The 20,683-nt window shown below is 25.9% G+C and overlaps 1 protein-coding gene across 4 annotated transcripts in view; it reads right to left on the reverse strand.

Annotated features, from left to right (window-relative positions):
- The window catches only part of LOC109597654 (complexin), a 326,764-nt gene that overhangs the window by 255,717 nt on the left and 50,364 nt on the right, over window positions 1-20,683 (reverse strand). The window contains exons 1-2 of one of the 4 annotated variants that reach the window (XM_049967332.1): window positions 12,469-12,536; window positions 1,687-1,720 (exon numbers count right to left, since the gene is read on the reverse strand). The exons of 1 other annotated variant lie outside the window; for it this stretch is intronic. The gene's annotated coding sequence lies outside the window, so the exon portion shown is untranslated. Of the gene's footprint in view, window positions 1-1,686; window positions 1,721-12,468; window positions 12,537-20,683 lie in introns of those variants that run through there. 2 more of the 4 variants (XM_049967338.1, XM_049967335.1) reach the window with 2 other exon arrangements.

Genomic DNA, 20,683 nt, shown 5'->3' on the forward strand with positions numbered 1-20,683 from the left:
GAAAGAATTGCTTTTTATACATAGTTTATGTTTATATTCATACTTTTGTAGTGTGTTATATACTATTGTTTCCTCCAATGTCACAATTGCAAATGTGTAATAGCTGTTTTTAACAGTTATTGTATGGTTAATTGAGCAGTTTGTTGGGTACTTTATTGGAAGTAATTTTTCAATCAATTTTTCGCCAATGCTCTGTATTTATTTAGTATATTTAGGTAATACTGAATAGTATCAAAATCTACAAAAAAATTACCAGAAAATTGACAATTTAAATTGAGACAATAAATAATAATTTATATAATGTGTTGCCCATTTTAATGTCACCAATTTGTGCACTGCAAATACCAAATTTTTAATTTAATTGTCAATTTATTAATTTATTACACTTCCCAATATTTTGCCAGTGTGAACAACATTTTTATTTATAGGTTAGGATAAGTTAACATATATAACCCGTATATTTTTGTAAGAAAACTTTGTTTATAAGTTGGTACTATTGAATATTATCAAAAGTTACTAAAAAGGTACTAGAAAATTGTCGAAAATTTGAACTGGGACAATAAACACAATAAATAATTTTTACAATTTATTTTTCATTGTATTATTTATGTATTACAGATTCCAATTCTTCAATTTAATTGTCAATTTATTCATTTATTACAATTCCCAATATTTTGCCAGTATGGACAACATTTTTATTTTTAGGTTAGGATAGGTTGTAACCTGTATATGTTTGTGAACAAACTTTGTTTATAAGTTGGTGATATTGAGTAAAATCAAAAGTTACTAAAAAGTTAATAGAAAATTTTAACTGGAACAATAAACACAACAAATAATAATTTTTACAATTAAGTCCCCATTTTATTGTCAACAATTTGTGTATTACAGATTCCAATTCTTGAAATTTAATTGTCACTAGTGTAAGTGTTTATTATACTTACCAATATTTTATCAGTATGGACAACATTTTTATTTTTTAGGTTTTGTTTTTAAGTTGGTAGTACAAAAGTTACTAAAAAGTTTATTAGTGAAAATTAGAAGTGGACCATAAATACCATAAACAATAATTCTTACAATTTATTTTTTAATTTATTATATAGAAATAATTTAAATAAAACAAACGTTAAAATTTTATTGTTACTTACGATTGTGTAATAGCCGCAGGGTGTTAACAAATAACAACAAATATTTTTAATCGTTTCTGTTGCGGCACAATAAACTTTAATTAAAAAAACATTACTGACCTGAACTGCACATTCGCAGATGATTACAACGTTTTCCTAAAATGGTAACCAGTAATCGTTAAATGGTGACTCGGAAGCAATTACACAAATGCATTTAATTGTACATAACCAGAAAATAGTGTTTAAGAGTCGACCAACGAAATTAATTTCTAAGTGAATGAAGGCAAAACAAAAATTACAGGATTTGTACCGAACCAATTAAAACTTTTTAACAAGAAAAGTAACAGAGCAAAGAGAAATAGTGAATTACTTCTTGATATAATTATCATCATCTCGTGCTGTTTCACTACATAAAATGTACTTTATTTAATTTACTAACAACATGATTTACTAACAACACGTTATATTTATCCTGATACATGTTGTAAATAATATGCATCAGGATAAATATAACGTGTGACTAAAATTAACAGTTAAATAATAAATAAACTCGAATACTTACAGTTTTGCTGGCCTGATGAAGGTTTATTACTGACCTGAAAAGAGCATAACATAAATTACACACAATCTGTGAGAATAAAGTAAATTATATATGTTTGGAAATGCTACATTATAACATAAATAATGGTCACAAAAAACTGGGACATTGTGGTATTGTACAATTCACATTTTAAATGAAGCAAGTAGTGTCATTTTAAATCACCAACATAAATATCACCGTTTGTGCATAATATTTGCCATTCACATTTAATTAATTAAAAAAATGAAATGCCTAATTATTAAAAATTAGACGGTACGGATAAACCTAATAAAGTGATTTATTTTTTTAAATGTTACGTGGGTTGTAACATTAAAAAAACTTTCTTCTCCATTGGAAATGTTCATAGGTCATTGCCGAATAAATTGGAGCCTCCCACGTATCAATAAAAGAAAACGAAACTCACAGATAACGTCATAATTTCTTGCCGTTTGTAAATAGTAAATTTATTAGCCCATTGTTTGAATATTAAAAGCTTCATTCTTTATTGTTTAACAATCCATTAAGGTTCTTTTCAAATTTCTAATTCAGCAGCGACCTTAACCAATTAAGCCATTCAATCACTTCTTATTAAAGATTAAAGAAAACGTAGTGAAATTCCTCTATTAAAACTTTTCATACAATTAAGTCGGTTGTAAAATGACTTAAATACTTAAATTTGCATAGAAGTTGCTCAAAACCAAAGGACGTAATTGTAAAATAACAACACAATGGTATTAAAATAAAGTGCCTTCCATTTACATAATAAAATTATAAAATTAACATTAATACACTTCTAATGAGAAATATAGTCTAATATTTTATGTACACATTTAATAATAACCTAACAAAAAATAATCTTGATTTAAAATATTTCTAAAATAAACCGAAAATTGAATTGAATTTATGGATTCAAAGAATTATTGTATATTTCATATATAACATTTTCTAGGCTTTATATTTATTTATTTTTTTATACATTTTATAAATTGTATAGATTTTATAGATTTATATGTTTTATATGTTGTATATGTTTTATATGTTTTATATATTTTATATGTTTTATTTGTTTTATACGTTTTATATGTTATATGTTTTATATGTTTCATATGTTTCATATGTTTGTTTTATATGTTTCATATGTTTCATATGTTTTATATGTTTTATATGTTTTATATGTTTTATATGTTTTATATGTTTTATATGTTTTATATGTTTTACATGTTTTATATGTTTTATATGTTTTATATGTTTGTTTTATATGTTTTATATGTTTTATATGTTTTATTTTATATATTTATAGATTTAGTTTTATAAATTCCATAGATTTTATATATAATGTTCATCACAAATCGAAAATGTTCCACGCTTACACAAAAACAATTTATGATTGACGTATCCAGATGCTCAATACCGCGTCTGCCGCAGAACTAATTAAAAATTTGACACGGAGAAAATGAACGTACGTAACACGTAACTCCGACTAAATCAGTTTCACATTTTTTTTTTCACTCGCACTAATTATGAATTTATGTGCCTAGTTTCCAATTCGACATGTCCCACGACTTGGAAACAATATATATTTTTCAGTTAATTAAACATTCATCAGTCAGCAAAATCGTCAGATCCGAGAACACGTCAGCGTCGAGTTTCGCATCCGGACGTCGGACGTTGCTAATTTAAACATGAAACAAAACTGGGGATTTTAACACCGGATTCTTTCGCTTCAAAAATAGATTTTCAATTTTAATAAGCCCGTCCGTATCGAACCTTTGTATTTCACTTTATTTTTATTTGTTCGTTTGCTTTCGAAAACGTGCATGCAGTTTTATAAAATGCTGATTAAAAATAATGCTTTCGTTCGAAATTATTTCCGTGCAGTAAAATTACTTTTCTCCCATAAACAATTTTATTTAATTTAAACTTTGTGTATTTCCATCTCAATAACTATTATTTATTGAACCAATTTATACATATTTTTTTAACTGAAAATTGTTATTTTTCATCGGTATTATATTTTAATTAATATAAAAGTTATTTAAATTGATTTGTGTATTTTTTCAAATTAAAGTTTTTATGGAAATATCCTATTTTCAACATTTTATTTGATTTATTTGATTATTAGAATTTTTAAATCTATCCCAGATTCATTTATGTGAAATATATTTATGAAATTAAGCTATTTTATTCCATTATTTATTTAATCAGGAGTACATTTATTAGAAACTTATTCATATGAAATATTTTTTTGTAATTAGGCTATTTTTAACACTTATTCCATGATATATTTTATCAGGAGTACTTTTATTAGAAACATTTTTGATTTTATTCCATGATTTATTTGATCAGGAGTACTTTTTTATTAGAAAAATGTTATTTTTAAAGTTATCTTAGACTTATTTATGTGAAATATTTTTTGTGAAATTAAGCTATTTTTACATTTTATTCCATGATTTATTTTTAAAGATATTTTAGAATTATTTATGTTAAATATTTTTTGTAAAATGAAACTATTTTTGACATTTTATTCCAAGTATCATTTGTTCAGAAGGAATATTTTTATTACAATAATATGATTTTTAAATCTATCGCAGACTTATTTATGTGACATATTTTTTTCTGAAAATAATCTATTTTTAACATTTTATTCCATGCTTTACTTGATTAGAAAAAGTACTTTAATAATTGGAAAAATGTGATTATAAACGACAAAATTGCATCTTATGTGGACCCCAGCATCTTTATTTATTTATTTATTTCAATAATTATTAGATTACTTACTATTTCCTAATTTAAAATATTAAATAACATTTAATTATTAGATGCCATATTATTGTATCCATTAAAATCTTTTTAAAAGACTCTAAAAATTGAAATAATAAATAAACTACAAAGTAATTTTAAGAGAACATACGCTTAATGTCCTTCATTAATTTTAACTTTATTCGGTTCAAAATGCGATGCTTTGGCTCAGTTTTATAGGTCCCACACAATAAATCAGCATGAACATATAAATTTAACCTTTAATTGAGCTTTGAACAATAAGAAAATTGCTATTGAAAATATATATTCGGTCGTTAAAACCGGGAAAACGGCAAACTCGTAAAATAAATCCGACTCAACAATTTTAACCAACATTATCATTTACTATTATGTTTGCAAATGAGTATTTTTAATTTGACTTTTCACAGACGAAACAGATAATAATCGAAGTCGTTATCAACACACGTAGTGCTCAGTGAATTGCTGCGAACTTTCTACGAATATGATACGGCCAACCATTATAATTGTAAATTAAGCGTGATAAATTTGAGTTAGACACTGTACATGGAATTCGTTTTGCATACCAAATCTGCGGAATCAGGGTATGGAAATTTTGTCGAATAACATTATTTTAATGCTATGTCCACCAAGGGATGGGCAACATAATCTCTGCTAAGTGCATTATTTCGACACGTCTCTTTTAATTTCGTTCTTGTGTCCCGTTGTCGGTTGTCGCCTTCTTCGCAAATCCAATCGATAAATAAAATCAGGCGCAACGGGAAATTCAAAAATCGAACGTAATGAGCTTTTCCTTTGCAGGTACCGAGGTTATTATCAGGCAGAAAGGGCCCACGACTGAGAAAAAATAAAACTCGAAAGAACTGAGCGATTAAAAAGAATGCTACTAAGAAATTACAAGTAGAATTTAAACGAATCGATTTCAAGTGGAGACAGGCAAAGCTGCTGGGATTATGTGTAACTTTAAAAGAACTTATAAAAGCTCCTAATAGTCGACGAATTACGAATTTGTTTTTGACGAGAATGGATTCTTCTCAAAACCGACCGACTTAAAAGAAAACGAATTTCATTGGGGGAGGTTGGGCATATACGGAGTGTCTACTGTAAGTGGACCTTTACTATTGGACTGTTGACTACGAAACTTCCTGAAAGTTTTTTGTTGCCTTTTGATGAGTTATTTACATGTTAAAAGAAATTTCAAGTAAGTAATTAAATTTGTGTCTTTGCAATTTTCAGGATAACATTTAACATTAATTTTTACTAGTAATCATTGATGTAAATAAAAATGTATACTTAGTATTACATGACTCACAATTTTGTAAATTTAAAAATTATAAAAAAATTCTTTTATGTTAGTATACAAAAAATACTCAATTAAGCTTATGACAATTTAATTAATTATAATTAATTCTAATTGTAACTAATAACAAGAAATTTATGATTAATTTTAATTAGTATATATAATTTATAATATTTTCCTTATCACAAAGTTTATTTTAAAATCTTATATATGTCATAGTTGTTTTGAATTTAAATAACTCAATTCAATCTATGTTTTATACATTTTGGGGTAAAAATTGACATTTCGTTTATTCTTTATAAATTCATGTATGTTGATATAAATTAAACTAATGTTATTTTAATTAATAATAATTAATCACAATTAATTTTTTTGTAAATTTATTATTTGTAATTTTCAGATGACATAAAAGTTACAATTAATTTTACAATACTTATTCACTTAATTTAGTAATTCACATAGTGGAAATAAACTTAATTAATTTCAAATTTATTTATTTTTTAAGGAGTTAAAACTCTAATGTCATTTATTTTTTAGAAATTTATTTAAATTCAAATTAAATAATTATTCATTTAAACTAATAATTAATTTCAATTAATTTTTTAAAATTTTTTACTTATTTTTTGAATTTGAAACTAATCAATTTATCTTTCACAAATTTATTTTTAAATTTACTCTTTATAATACATTTTGTTAGTAATTTAATGATACATCAAATATACATTAAAACATTTCAGTATTTTATTTTTAACTTTAATATTAATCTGTTACTAATGAGAATATTAATTAATTACTAAAAATATAATTGACATTTGCAATTAATATTTTTAATTAAAATTTAATTATAGTTCTACACACACATATAAGTTGTTAATTATCAATATTTTGGGTATGAAATATCGGTGTATATTATTTTTAAATAAATTAATAATTTCAATTGATTTTATGTACATTTTAGAGTCAAAATTTTCACGTTATTTATTTTTTATAAATCCATTTATATATACACTAATATATAAATAAATTCAATTAAACTATGAATGAATAAATGAATAAGAAATTAAAAAAAATCAATTAGTTTAGTATTAATTCTCAGATAGTTATGATAATTTTTTGGAAATCTGACAGTTGCATTGAACGTAATTAATTTCAAACTTACCAATTTATTTTGCATATTATGGAATTAAAATTCACACATTATTTATTTTTTATAATTTCATTTATATTGACATACAATTATAAACTCAATTATTCTAATAAAAATTTAATCAATTAGTTTAGTATTAATTCTCAGATAGTTATGATAATTTTTTGGAAATCTGACAGTTGCATTGAACGTAATTAATTTCAGACTTACCAATTTATTTCACATATTATGGAATTAAAATTCACACATTATTGACATACAATTATAAACTCAATTAATCTAATAAAAATTTAATCAATAATAACTAATTTCAAATAATTTTTATAAGTTTATAGTTTGTAATGTCCAGATTAATATGAAACTTATGATTAATTTTTACTATCAGTCATTTTTGATATTATTTAAATTTTTTGTATTAAATTTTTTTATAAATTCATTTATATTAATATACAAACTAAATTAAACTAATAATTGATTAATAATAAAAAAAATCCAATAAATTTCTTATAGGTTTATACTTATTAATTCTCAAAATAAAAGTAAACTTTTTAACTTTTTTTTAACTAATTTTTACAATTTATTATTCATAATATTATATATAATATTTTCCTGAGTTAATACTTATTAACTTTTGTAAATAATTAATAATGAAATAAATGTAGTTAATTTCAAATTTATCAATTTTTCTCTGTTTTTTTATAAATTAAAGTACATTATTTATAAATATTTATTCAATTAAACTAATAATTATAAGTATTTATTGTAAGTTAATTATTATAATATAAATATAAATATTTATTCATAATTCAATTAAACTAATAGTGAATTATAATTATTTATTTTAATATGATGATACTGTACTTATTTTATAAATCTTACAATTGATTTTAAATTAATTTTAAATTTTTCAATTTATCTTTCATATATTCATACACACTTTATTAATTTATAGAATAAAATAAACTCAATTAAATTAATATTAATTTAATTTATAATGATTAATTACAATTAGATTTTTTTTAAAAATTTGTCCTTTATAAAATAGTTCAAATTAATTGTAATCATCCGAAATATTCCTTATAACATTTTTCTTGACTCAACCCTTAATTTTTTATCTTACAGTTGAATTTTACTCAAATTATCAATTACGATTAATTTTTTATTAAGTTTGTAATTAATTAATTACTAGTACTAGTGTAAATTTGATTTCCTTCTAATAAATTATTAAATTAATTCGAATTTATTAGAAAAATCTTATTTATACTCAATCATGAAAAATAAACTTTATATTTCCATTTATTACAATTATTGTGTCAGAATACTTTTAATCAACTGTCAAATTTCAAATTCGAAAGTGCCCCGGTTTACTTGAAACTTTTTTGCTCCATAAAGATTACACAAATTCGGTCCCAACTCCTGCACTTCTTCTTGGGGAGTTGTGTCAATCAAAATTACGGCATTGCTCGCTTGCGATAATACAGAAGACCCAGACGTTCCATCAGTCATAATCCATTTCCTTTTGCCAAACCGACGCAGCTCCTTGCGAATTTATGTTTAAGCATATCGATTTTTTTCGGTTATTCGGGTTTTTGGCGTACTAGCGTCTGACCTACCAGGACATAAAATTTATGGGCGACGTAAAAATGTTATACGCGTCCAATTTCCGATATTTTACTATAAATTTTCATTTAAATTTTTCCCCGACGAAACGACGATTGGTTAAGTGATGCTATCGGATTTTTAGAAATTAAATTACCCTTATTTTAGTTGTTGAAATGGCACATTCGAATATTGTTCGTGAATTAGTGCCGTTTCGTCCCAACAAATCGTCCGAAGTTTGATTTATACAGTTTCAATCTTTGCGCCAAATAAACTGCAAATGATAAATTTAATAAACTGTCGTCAAAAATTATTTTTACGTTGTAAAAGTTAAAATATTGCCGTATGGCTGCCCATTAATATCACACACCAATCGATTAGCTGTCGGCATAATAAAAAATACATACGAATCCGTCTGGATTAACCGTGGTCCGATTGAATGTTATTCAAATTGGCCTTAGCAGATTTACATAAGTTAAAAATTGTCGAAAACAATCGCGACAAAATAAAACAGCCGTCCAATTTTACAATTAATTAATGCGACGTAAATTTTTAACGTTTCCCCTCCGTTCCGGTACACCGGATCATATTCCGCATATTCGTGTGGGGAAAAAGCACAACACGATCGAGTCGGGAAACTCGGTGTTTCGATGCTGGAAATAAAAAGGCCATGTGCATAAAACCAAATTGAAATTTATATCCCGATATGCGGGGTTGAGTTCGTACAAAAAAAAATCGCAATTAGATTCCGGAAAATTGTGAAATTGCGCAGCATAGATCTGGGTAATAGGCGAAATTGACGCATTCGGACAGTTTCGTATTTTATTGTACCGACGGCAGTCCATTTGCCAATTTGCTCCCTGTATACTTGTTAATGGTAGTGAATTTAGTGGATTACAAATGATAATGCACGTTAGTCCTGTTGGGGAAGCCGGATAATTGGGTAATCCTTCAATATACAGAGTGTTTATTTGTGTATCAATATACGTACGTGTGTAACAAATAAGATTAGACAATACAAACTTATAAAAATTAATTGATTTTATTAATTATTAAATTGAATTTATATGTTTATATGTATTATGCTCAGAAAAATATCATATGTTAAATAATATACATGATTATTTTGTAGTAAAAATTCACTAAGTTCTAACTTATAAAGAATTAATTGGAATTACTCATTATGAATGAATTTATAAAAAATAAATAATGTGTAAATTTTAACTCCATAATCTACATATAATAAACTGAAGTTTCAAATTTGTAAGTTCAATCCAAAAGCCAAAAAAATATAAATAATTAATATTATAGATAATTACTGGTAAAAATTTATCATAAATTTCATGTTAATCTGTAAATTATTAAGTACAAAAAAATAATTAAAATTAATTATTAATAATTAAATTATAGTTTAATTAAATTTATTTTTAATTATCTATATAAATGAATTTATAAAAAATATATAATATATATATATATATATATATATATATATATATATATATATATATATATATATATCTACATCTATAAAATGTACAATAAATAAACTAATGAAACTTATGAAATTTACAAAATTTTAAACCAGTACGTTTTAAGCCAAACAAAATATAAATAATTTATATTATATTATATATAATCACTGGTAAAAATTAATCAAAAGTTCTATGTTAATCTGAAAATTACAAACTACAAAAAATTAATTGGAATTAATTATTATTAGTTTAATTGGTTTTATATTTATATGTCAATATAAATGAATTTATAAAAATAAATAAGATGTGAATTTTAACACCAAAATTTATTTAAAATGAACTGACAAGTTTGAAATTTATTAAGTTCAATGAAACTGTCAAATTTACAAAATTTTAATGTAATACATTTTAAGCCAAAGAAAATATAAATAATTGATATTATAGATAATAACTGGTAAAAGTTAATCAAAAGTTTTATGCTATTCTGAAAACTACAAATTACAAAATTTAATTGGAATTAATTATTATTAATTAAATTATTATTAGTTTGATTGACTTTTATATTTATTTATCAATATAAATGAATTTATAAACTGTGTTAATTTTAACTCAAAAATATACATAAAATAAATAGATAAGTTTGAAATTAATTAAGCTCAATCCAACTGTGAGATTTACAAAATTCTAAGGCAGTATGTTTTAAGCCAATGAAAATATAAATAATTAATAATTAGTACGTAAATTACTAATAAAAATTAATCAAAAGTTTCTTGTTATTCCAAAAATTAATTAAAATTAAATATTATCAATTAAATTATTATTAATTTGATTGATTCTATATTCATTTATGAATAAATTTATAAAAAATATATAATGTATTAATTTTAACTCAAAAATGTACATAAAATAAATTGATAAGTTTGAAATTAATTAAGTTCCAATTAATTAATCCAATTGTGGCGTTTTTATAAAAATTTAAGGCAGTACGTTTTAACAAACAAAGAATAAAAATGTAAATAATTAATATTATTGATAAATTACTGCTAAAATTAATCAAGTTTCATGTTAATCTGGAAATTAAAGTATACAATTTTATAAAAATTAATTGAAACTAATTAATTATTTATTAATTAAATTATTATTAGTTTAATTGAATATGTCAATTTAAATGAATTTATAAAAAATAAATAATTTGTGAATTTTAACAAAATATGCAAAATAAATTGACAAGTTTAAAATTAATTAAGTTCAGTGCAACTGCCATATTTACAAAAAATAATCATAACTTTCATGTTACTGTGAGAATGAATACTAAATCAATTTAAACAAAATTTTATTAATTAATTTTTTATTAGTTTCATTGAATATATTTATATATTAATATTAATATAAATGGATTTATAAAAAATAAATAAAATATAAATTTTAACTCCAAAATGAACATTAAATCAATTGATTAAATTTCTATTTTATTTAAATGTAATATACACCTATATTTGATACCCAAAATATTGATAATTAACAACTTATATGTATATATAGAATTATAATTAAATTTTAATTAAAAATACCAAAGGCAAATGTCAGTTATATTTTTAATAATCAATTAATACAGGCTAATATTTAAATTTAAAATAGTGTTTTTTACATAATTATATAATTAAATTACTATCAAAATATTGAGTTCAGAAAGTTAATTTATAAGAATCTTCAACAAGATTGGTGGATGACTACAATACGGTACGTCCGTTAATTAAAACCACATTGACAGCTGACCAATGTGGTTAACCGAAAAATTTTTCAAACCTAATGCGCATGTCACCGAACCTATCCCCACCCCGTACAAAAATCAAACCAGTCACGTGACAAATTGATAAGATTCAGTATTAAGGAAATTGCGGAAGGCAATAAACTTTCGGAGAAAATCGCCGGTAAGTTTTACGAGTCTTGTCTATGTGAAACATGCATGTGCAAATACACGTTTATACGACCGTTTGTTAAAAGCAAGTATTGCAATTGCGGAATGTTTGTTATCAAAAAACAAAAAAAATAAAATGTACTCAACGTGACCGATACGTTTTACTGCAATAAAAAAGACTTACTTGGCACGTTTCGAGGTGGAAACATAATCAGTCTGTTTCTTTTTTTTTTTTGTATATCGATTTTCATATCTTGAATTGCGGAAAACATCTATCACCGTGCCCGGTGAAAGGTCTAGATAAAAAAAAAAACTGGGGAAGAAATGTGTCGCCCTAGGCGACAAATTGGTTCGAAATGTGCGACAAGAAATAGGGACAAGTTTTGCGGTTAGGAGAGGCCTAAGGCACTTCCTTACGTACGGAAATCTAATAAATTATTACCAAGCTCTAAACAAGTGCTAGTCACAAGTGTAGGATGCAAAACGAAAATGTGCCTTTCAAGTACGTGAAAAAATAATTCGTGATTTAATTGATCAAAAAACTCACCAGTGTCGAAATTATTATTTATAAAATAGTTTGTAACGCCAAACCACCCTCGTAGTAGCACGTTGGCCAACTTAATGGTACTAAATACCACCGAAAACTTGAAATTCCCAAAATCCTTTTGCGCATATTCGTTTCAATGTTACCAGTGTGCAAGTTTGATTGTCGGGCATCTCCGTCCAAGGAGCATACCGTCGAAGCGGTCGGATCCCGGCGTGGCCTTGCGGGCCTCAGCCGAGCTGCCGACGCCATCCGGCGGTTTCAGCGCGAAACAACCGTCCCTATTGATCCGCCAGCCTGAATTTCGTCCTTCTCTTTTAAATGGTCTATAAATTATTATGTTTCTCGCTCGCCTCTGCCTTCTCAACTACTATTTCAAACGCACGAAAGAAGAAGAATAAAAAAAAAGAAACGGCGGGGTTTGTAGTTTGTAGCGTGTGCCCGGGCATTGTCTTACAAAATATCCCTGAGCGTGTGTTAAAATTGACTGAATTATTGAGTGGAGTTTGAAAAATGTGACCGCCGCAAAAGTTTGAGATACGCCGAAACAAGGCTCATTTCTTACAAAAAATCACGTTCACCCAATTCCGCTCCATTTCAGCAGAAACGACCGCACTCGATAAGGATAATGTAGTTGAAACTATGAAATATCTACGGAGATTTACTAGATATGCCAATTTGAAGTCGAACTAAATGTACCGAAAATGCTCCCTTAATTAAACCCTTCAAAAACTTGCATCTACAATTTATTCCAATAAGCTGAACACACAAAGGATATAAATTTTAATAAAATCCACTTTGAAATATAGTGAAAAAAAATCCGTGTATTGCCGCCAGTTGAACATACACGGCACGGCATATGGTTTTGAAAGGGCAACAGTATAAATCTATGCGATACCCCGTTCCTGTTTTTGCCGTAACATATCTATCTTGCCGAGTTCCTACTCCAAACAACGGCCAGTCACAACGGGGTCAATATCGATATTTCAAGCCGAGAACAAACAAGAATGACAATATAATAAAATAAATGGGCACCCGGAAAAGTGATGTCGCTGTCTTTATGTGTCAGACATATCACACGCGGCAATAAAATTGTTTTAACGTTTTCTGACACAATCCAATATCCTTTAAATGTGTCCGAATTTACTAGATTAGCACGTAAATTTATGTCGGTATTTTTTTTTTGTGCACATCCATACGGGAGTCGCAGTCTAATACTTTTTTGCTTACCTCCAGAATCCACCGCAATATTTCACCAGACCTTCGATTGTGGCGTGTGATAAATGAACTGTGAATTCTTTCAGCATATCTTTTTCTTTGTAATGCATAATTCAATTTTCGTTTATTAAAATGTGTTTTTGTGCAAGAAAGTATTTTGAATATTGTACCCACATACCGATATTATTATAATTTAGTAATTACTTACTTTTTCCTTGAGTGCACAATAATATTTCATCAGTTATTGAGTAGTGGGGTGATCAATGAACTATGAATCCCACCAGCATATATTTTCTCTTAAAATAGCTGAACTGTGGATTATTAAAACGTGTAATGAATAACATTTCTAGAGGAAAATACTGTAAATTTCAGCATAGTTGTGTATATAACATTTTTTATTTTATTTAAAATCCACCTCAATATTTCATGAGTTAATTTGTATATTCTTTATGTAAAAATTAAATTCCAAATTATTAGAATGGCTTTGTGCATACATGGAGGAATTATTGTTTAATATTTCTTTACTTTTCTACATATTCTACTTCAATATTATATGAACTCGTCGATGCTGATGAAAGATGATGGTGTGAATTCTTTCAGCGTCTTTCTTTCCTTAAAACAAATTCATTATAAAATATTAAAAGTGTAATCAGTAACATTTCTAGAGGAAAATACTGTTTTCGTCATTGATTTAGGCATACATGCATTGTTTAATATTTCTTTACTTTTCTATAGATTCTACATCGACATTACATCGATTCGTCGATGCTGATGAAAAATGATGGTGTGAATTCTTTCAGCGTATCTTTTTCTTTGAAACAATTCAATTTTGAAATATTAAAAGTGTATTTAATAGTATGTATGTGTAAATGTACTCAATAGTATATGTAAAGTAAAATACCGTAGTTTTCAGCAAAGATTTGTATATTATTTTTATTTTATTTAAAATCCACCTCAATATTTAATCAGTTCATCTGTATATTACTTCTATAAAAATAAAATTTTCAATTATTAGAATGGGTTCGTATGAATAATGATGGTGTGAATTCTTTCAGCGTATCTTTTTCTTTGAAACAATTTAATTTTGAAATATTAAAAGTGTATTTAATAGTATATCTAAAGTAAAATACTGTAGTTTTCAGCAGAGATTTGTATTTTTATTTTATTTAAAATCCATCTCAATATTTCATCAGTTCTTCTGTATATTATTTCTATAAAAATAAAATTTGGAATTATTACAATGGGTTTGTGCATACATAGGAGAATTATTGTTAAATATTTCTTTACTCTATAGATTCTACTTTTATACTACATCGATTCGTGATGATGAATGAATTCTTTCAGCATATATTTTTCATTGAAATAATTCAATTTTGAAATATTAAAGGGTATCTGGAATATTGTGCGATCATATGAGAATTATTCTTCAATATTTCTGTCATAAATGTCTTATACCTTATTCTTTGTAACAATTTTGAAGTATTACAATCTTTTATTAATAATTTTATTACATTTTTCTAGATTCCACTAAATATTACTTCAGTTTATCTGTTGTGGCCAATGATCAATTTACCTTTTTCTTTGTAATAACTCATTTTTAATTAAAAAATTAATTAATTAATTAATTAAGTAAATTTGTTTAGTTTTTTCCAGATTCTACTTCAATTTTAAATCAGTTCATTTTATGATAAATAATGATGAATTCTTTCAACATATCTCAAATTATCTTCGGACTTTCTTGTTATATATGAACTATAAGTTATTTTTCGTTGAAATTTTTCAATTTTGAATTATAAAAATGAGTTTATTAATAATTTTTATAAAAGAAGTATTTAGAATTCTGAGTATTATTGTTTACTTTTTTTTACTTCAATATTACATCTGTTCATTTATTGTGGCTGATGATAAAAGACAATGATTCTTTCGACATATCATTTTCAATGTAATAACTGTATTTTAATCTATTAAAATGTTTTTTCAACTATTTTATAGAGGAACAAAGTTTAAATTTTTTACTTAACATGTACTACTACATCTTAATCTTTTGAGTTATAAACGAATATTTTCTTCAAAATAATTCAATTTTGAATGGTTAAAATATGTTTTTTATCCACTTTTGCGCAAGAAAGCACTTCAAATTTTGAAATTAGGGTAATTAACTTAGTTATAATAATAATTTAGATGTCCACCCTTCACTTCCTTTCACATAATTGAAATGAAATATTGTTGTGGAAGGAATTATGTGTAGATGTAATTTAATAGGTGACCCAAATTATCTCAACATATTGTTATTTACAGTTCAAGTTCAAAGTGTACTGGTTCAATTTACTCTTTGGACGTGGCTGATGAAACAAAAATGATGGGTTAATAAAGTGTCATGCATTGCTTTTCCATCACTGTGGCTTTAATAACAGAAAACATATTTTTTTTCGTTTATCATTACACATTTGTACGTGTTCGATTACTGATGTGTATACGTCATTTTGGACATCAAAATCCTTCAATTCCCAAATGAACAAACACATTAATACGTCATAGTTACTATGACATAGTTTTGATGGACTTCTATCATTTCACCATTTATAAAATTAGTTTTGGTCCATAAAATTTATTAACATTGAATAATCAACAATTAATTATGTTATGCTAATTTCAATAAAAAGTTAAATTGGCCCCAATTAATTCCATTCGTTTATCAGCCAAATCATGCACTAAATCAAATTTGCATTAGAAAAAGTTAATTAATTGTTAAAATGCCTCGCATTGAAAACTTTTGACGCCTCCCACGTGCACACTCATACGCGACTCACTCGCTCAGGATCTTTACGATTTAATAAGGCACCGATAAGGCGTAACACGCTCTCACCTATTTTATTAATGTAGCAGGAGCCGGGGTGCCGTAAATTTGGACAGGTAGCGACGTATTTATGGTATTCAACCGTGCCTGATGGATGCACCTCGTCACTTAATCAGCCGAAACTCAATTAGACCCTGAACCAATTCCGGTGGGCATGTCGTTTTCGGCGACGACAAAGTCTGATGCTCGCACCTTTGAAAATTTAACGTTCGGAAATTGTCGCCCGAATCGATATGTGGGGAGATGACGATAACTCTCATACTTTATTCAGGCTCCACAATATTATGAATAATGTAATCAGAAGAAATCAATTTTAATGTGATGATTTCGTACGTGAATTGTGTCTGTTGGAAACGGGTCAAGGGTGTAATATTTTTCAATATGTGAAAGGGAAGAAGCTCAATCGAAATATTGAATATTTATTCTTATCTGATACAAAAGCTTCGGGCGAACATTATAAATTGACGTGTTCGTGTATGGCGGTAGGAATCAAAACGTTGAATTAATTTAAGAGACAATGAATTATTAACGTGCGACCTGAATGTGTTTGTTGCCAATTTAAATTGCCACTCCATCTCTTTTGTGCTGAACGTTGCCGTGATGTAACAATTTTCGATCATTGTGAAGGTACGACTCATCCGATTTTTAAACAGCTCAATTATAAATATCAAATGCTAAATAATTAATGTTTACAGCATTTAGTTTTAATAATACATTAGACATATTAATTTAATTTCTGCTTCGGGAATGTTTTGTGTTATTTTTTTGCCAACAACATAATTAACTACCAATAAGCAATGATTAAAGGTTTACTCAATGAGGCGTAATTTCATGACAGTCTATATAAGGTAATCATTTCAAAACATAAACTAAATTATTGTTCAAATTGCGCAGAATATTACAATGTAATTACTAACACACAAATATTTGCACACTGAAACATGGTTATAATTTTATTTTTAATATTAAAATTGTGTTGACATTTAATTTAAATTTTTTGTTGCACACATATGTGCTGTTGAATTAGTTCAAGCTGTGGAAAAATTCATTTATTCTCTAAATATAAACTGGTAACTTAAATAAAAATATAATTTTAATACAGTTTATGGCACATTAAACAAAGTTTTTACTCAAAAGTTATTGCCTTAATAAAATACATTTTAATAAAATTGTATGTACAACTTAAATTTGACTTGTACGTAATGCAAACACGCCTTCTTACACGTTAACGATTATTAAAATTTTGGTACAGCATCCCATTGAATAATTTAGCATATTTCACTGATGCAATAACGTGATAAGTGATTTTTTCCCCAATTCAATTAAACTCCTTTCGTACGTCCGTAACAATAGTCACTATTTTCAGATGTATCTGATTGTTGTATTTGTTTTGTATCGGAATAAATTTGAATTCATACGCCTTTGTGTGCCAGATGAAATATGAGTGCGCCTCCAATGTAGCCTGACGTCTGTATTCAAATTGCTTTCAAATGCGAAGAATGGAAAGACGTATAATTACCCGGATTTTATAGTTTCAATTCAGCTAAAAATAAAAATGGGGATTGCATTTTTTTTTCCTTCAGTTGGATACATGAGTTGATGCTTCCATGCATTTTAAGTTGTCACACTAAAAAGTAATTTTACAATTTTTGTCCTACGACAATATCATGTAGTAAAGTACTTAAAAAAAATAAGGGGATTTGCCATTCATGTGACATTATAAACTGATCTGGGACAAACTTTGGGTAAATCTATTTTCACTAAACATTGTTTCGTTGACAAATGTTCATCAACCAGTTAATTTGAAAAGACTAAATATTGTTTAAACATGTGTAAATAATCTAAAGAATCTAAAGTATCTAAAAAATCTAAAGAATCTAATGAATTTAAAGAATCTAAAGAATCTGAAGAATCTAAAGAATCTAAAGAATCTAAAGAATCTAAAGAATCTAAAGAATCTAAAGAATCTAAAGAATCTAAAGAATCTAAAGAATCTAAAGAATCTAAAGAATCTAAAGAATCTAAAGAATCTAAAGAATCTAAAGAATCTAAAGAATCTAAAGAATCTAAAGAATCTAAAGAATCTAAAGAATCTATAGAATCTAAAAAATCTAAAGAATCTAAAGAATCTAAAGAATCTAAAGAATCTAAAGAATCAAACGAATCTAAAGAATCTAAAGAATCTAAAGAATCTAAAGAACCTAAAGAATCTAAATAATCTAAAGAATGTAAAGAATCTGAAGAATCTAAAGAATCTAAAGAATGTAAAGAATCTGAAGAATCTAAAGAATCTAAAGAATCTAAAGAATCTAAAGAATCTAAAGAATCTAAAGAATCTAAAGAATCTAAAGAATCTAAAGAATCTAAAGAATCTAAAGAATCTAAAGAATCTAAAGAATCTAAAGAATCTAAAGAATCTAAAGAATCTAAAGAATCTAAAGAATCTAAAGAATCTAAAGAATCTAAAGAATCTAAAGAATCTAAAGAATCTAAAGAATCTAAAGAATCTAAAGAATCTAAAGAATCTAAAGAATCTAAAGAATCTAAAGAATCTAAAGAATCTAAAGAATCTAAAGAATCTAAAGAATCTAAAGAATCTAAAGAATCTAAAGAATCTAAAGAATCTAAAGAATCTAAAGAATCTAAAGAATCTAAAGAATCTAAAGAATCTAAAGAATCTAAAGAATCTAAAGAATCTAAAGAATCTAAAGAATCTAAAGAATCTAAAGAATCTAAAGAATCTAAAGAATCTAAAGAATCTAAAGAATCTAAAGAATCTAAAGAATCTAAAGAATCTAAAGAATCTAAAGAATCTAAAGAATCTAAAGAATCTAAAGAATCTAAAGAATCTAAAGAATCTAAAGAATCAAAGAATCTAAAGAATCAAAGAATCTAAAGAATCTAAAGAATCTAAAGAATCTAAAGAATCTAAAGAATCTAGAGAATCTAAAGAGTCTAAAGAATCTAAAGAATCTAAAGAATTTAAAGAATCTAAAGAATCTAAAGAATCTAAAGAATCTAAAGAATCTAAATAATCTAAAGAATGTAAAGAATCTGAAGAATCTAAAGAATCTAAAGAATCTAAAGAATCTAAAGAATCTAAAGAATATAAAGAATCTAAAGAATCTAAAGAATCTAAAGAATCTAAAGAATTTAAAGAATCTATAGAATCTAAAGAATCTAAAGAATCTAAAAAATCTAAAGAATCTAGAGAATCTAAAGAATCTAAAAAACATACAAGGAATATAAAAAATTAAAATAATTTTTGTATAGTTTTTTAACTTATCATATTAAAAATTAATTTTATAATTTTTATCTTTCATCAAAACAATGTAAAAGCTAAATATAATTATTAAAAAAAATGAGGTTATCATGCACATATCATCAAAAATTGAAAAAGAATAAATTTTGCTAAATACATTGTTAATATACTCAGTGACAAAGAAATTGCAATACCAAAAGGGCTAAAATAAAATTCGAACCGGAATTTTGAATGAGAACAAAAGATGTGAGGCTGTCATTCGTAGTAGAGGTGGTAACACCCCATATTAAGTTCAAATTTTTATTTTTTATGAATATCAAATTTTGTCAATTTTTAATTTTTTAACAAAAACAATATTTTTTATAACAATTATAAATAAAAACCTATTTTTAAATAAATATACATACATTTATTTTTCCCATTGTCAGAAAATATTAATAATAATTGGTTTGGTGCATTAATTTTCTTGAACACTGTATTTTTTATTTAGTTTTTTATTTACTTTGTTGCCAAAATAAAATATCAACTAAGGAAAGTTGCTTAAAAATTCTTAGGAGTGGTTATCAGAGGCTAAAACAAATTAAGTAAAAACTAGATTTGCAATAGTGGAAGCACTCTCCCTAGACCATCGAAAACTGCCGGAGGACAACTCTGGGGAAACCAATTTTCGCTAAAATTCCTACCACTAGTCTGACACACAACACGACAAAAGCCCATCAGATCGATTGGGTCAGAAAAAAATTATGCAAACGGCCACCTACAAAAATATGGCATGTGTCGGTGCTAAAATATTGTTTAAAAATGTTTCGACCTATAGAACGGACGGATGATTCGTGGCACAATCGAAATCGAAAACGATGGTGTTTCAGCCTGAGGGGATA

The sequence above is a fragment of the Aethina tumida genome, chromosome 5 (genome assembly GCF_024364675.1).
Source record: "Aethina tumida isolate Nest 87 chromosome 5, icAetTumi1.1, whole genome shotgun sequence".
Classification (NCBI taxonomy): domain Eukaryota; kingdom Metazoa; phylum Arthropoda; class Insecta; order Coleoptera; family Nitidulidae; genus Aethina; species Aethina tumida.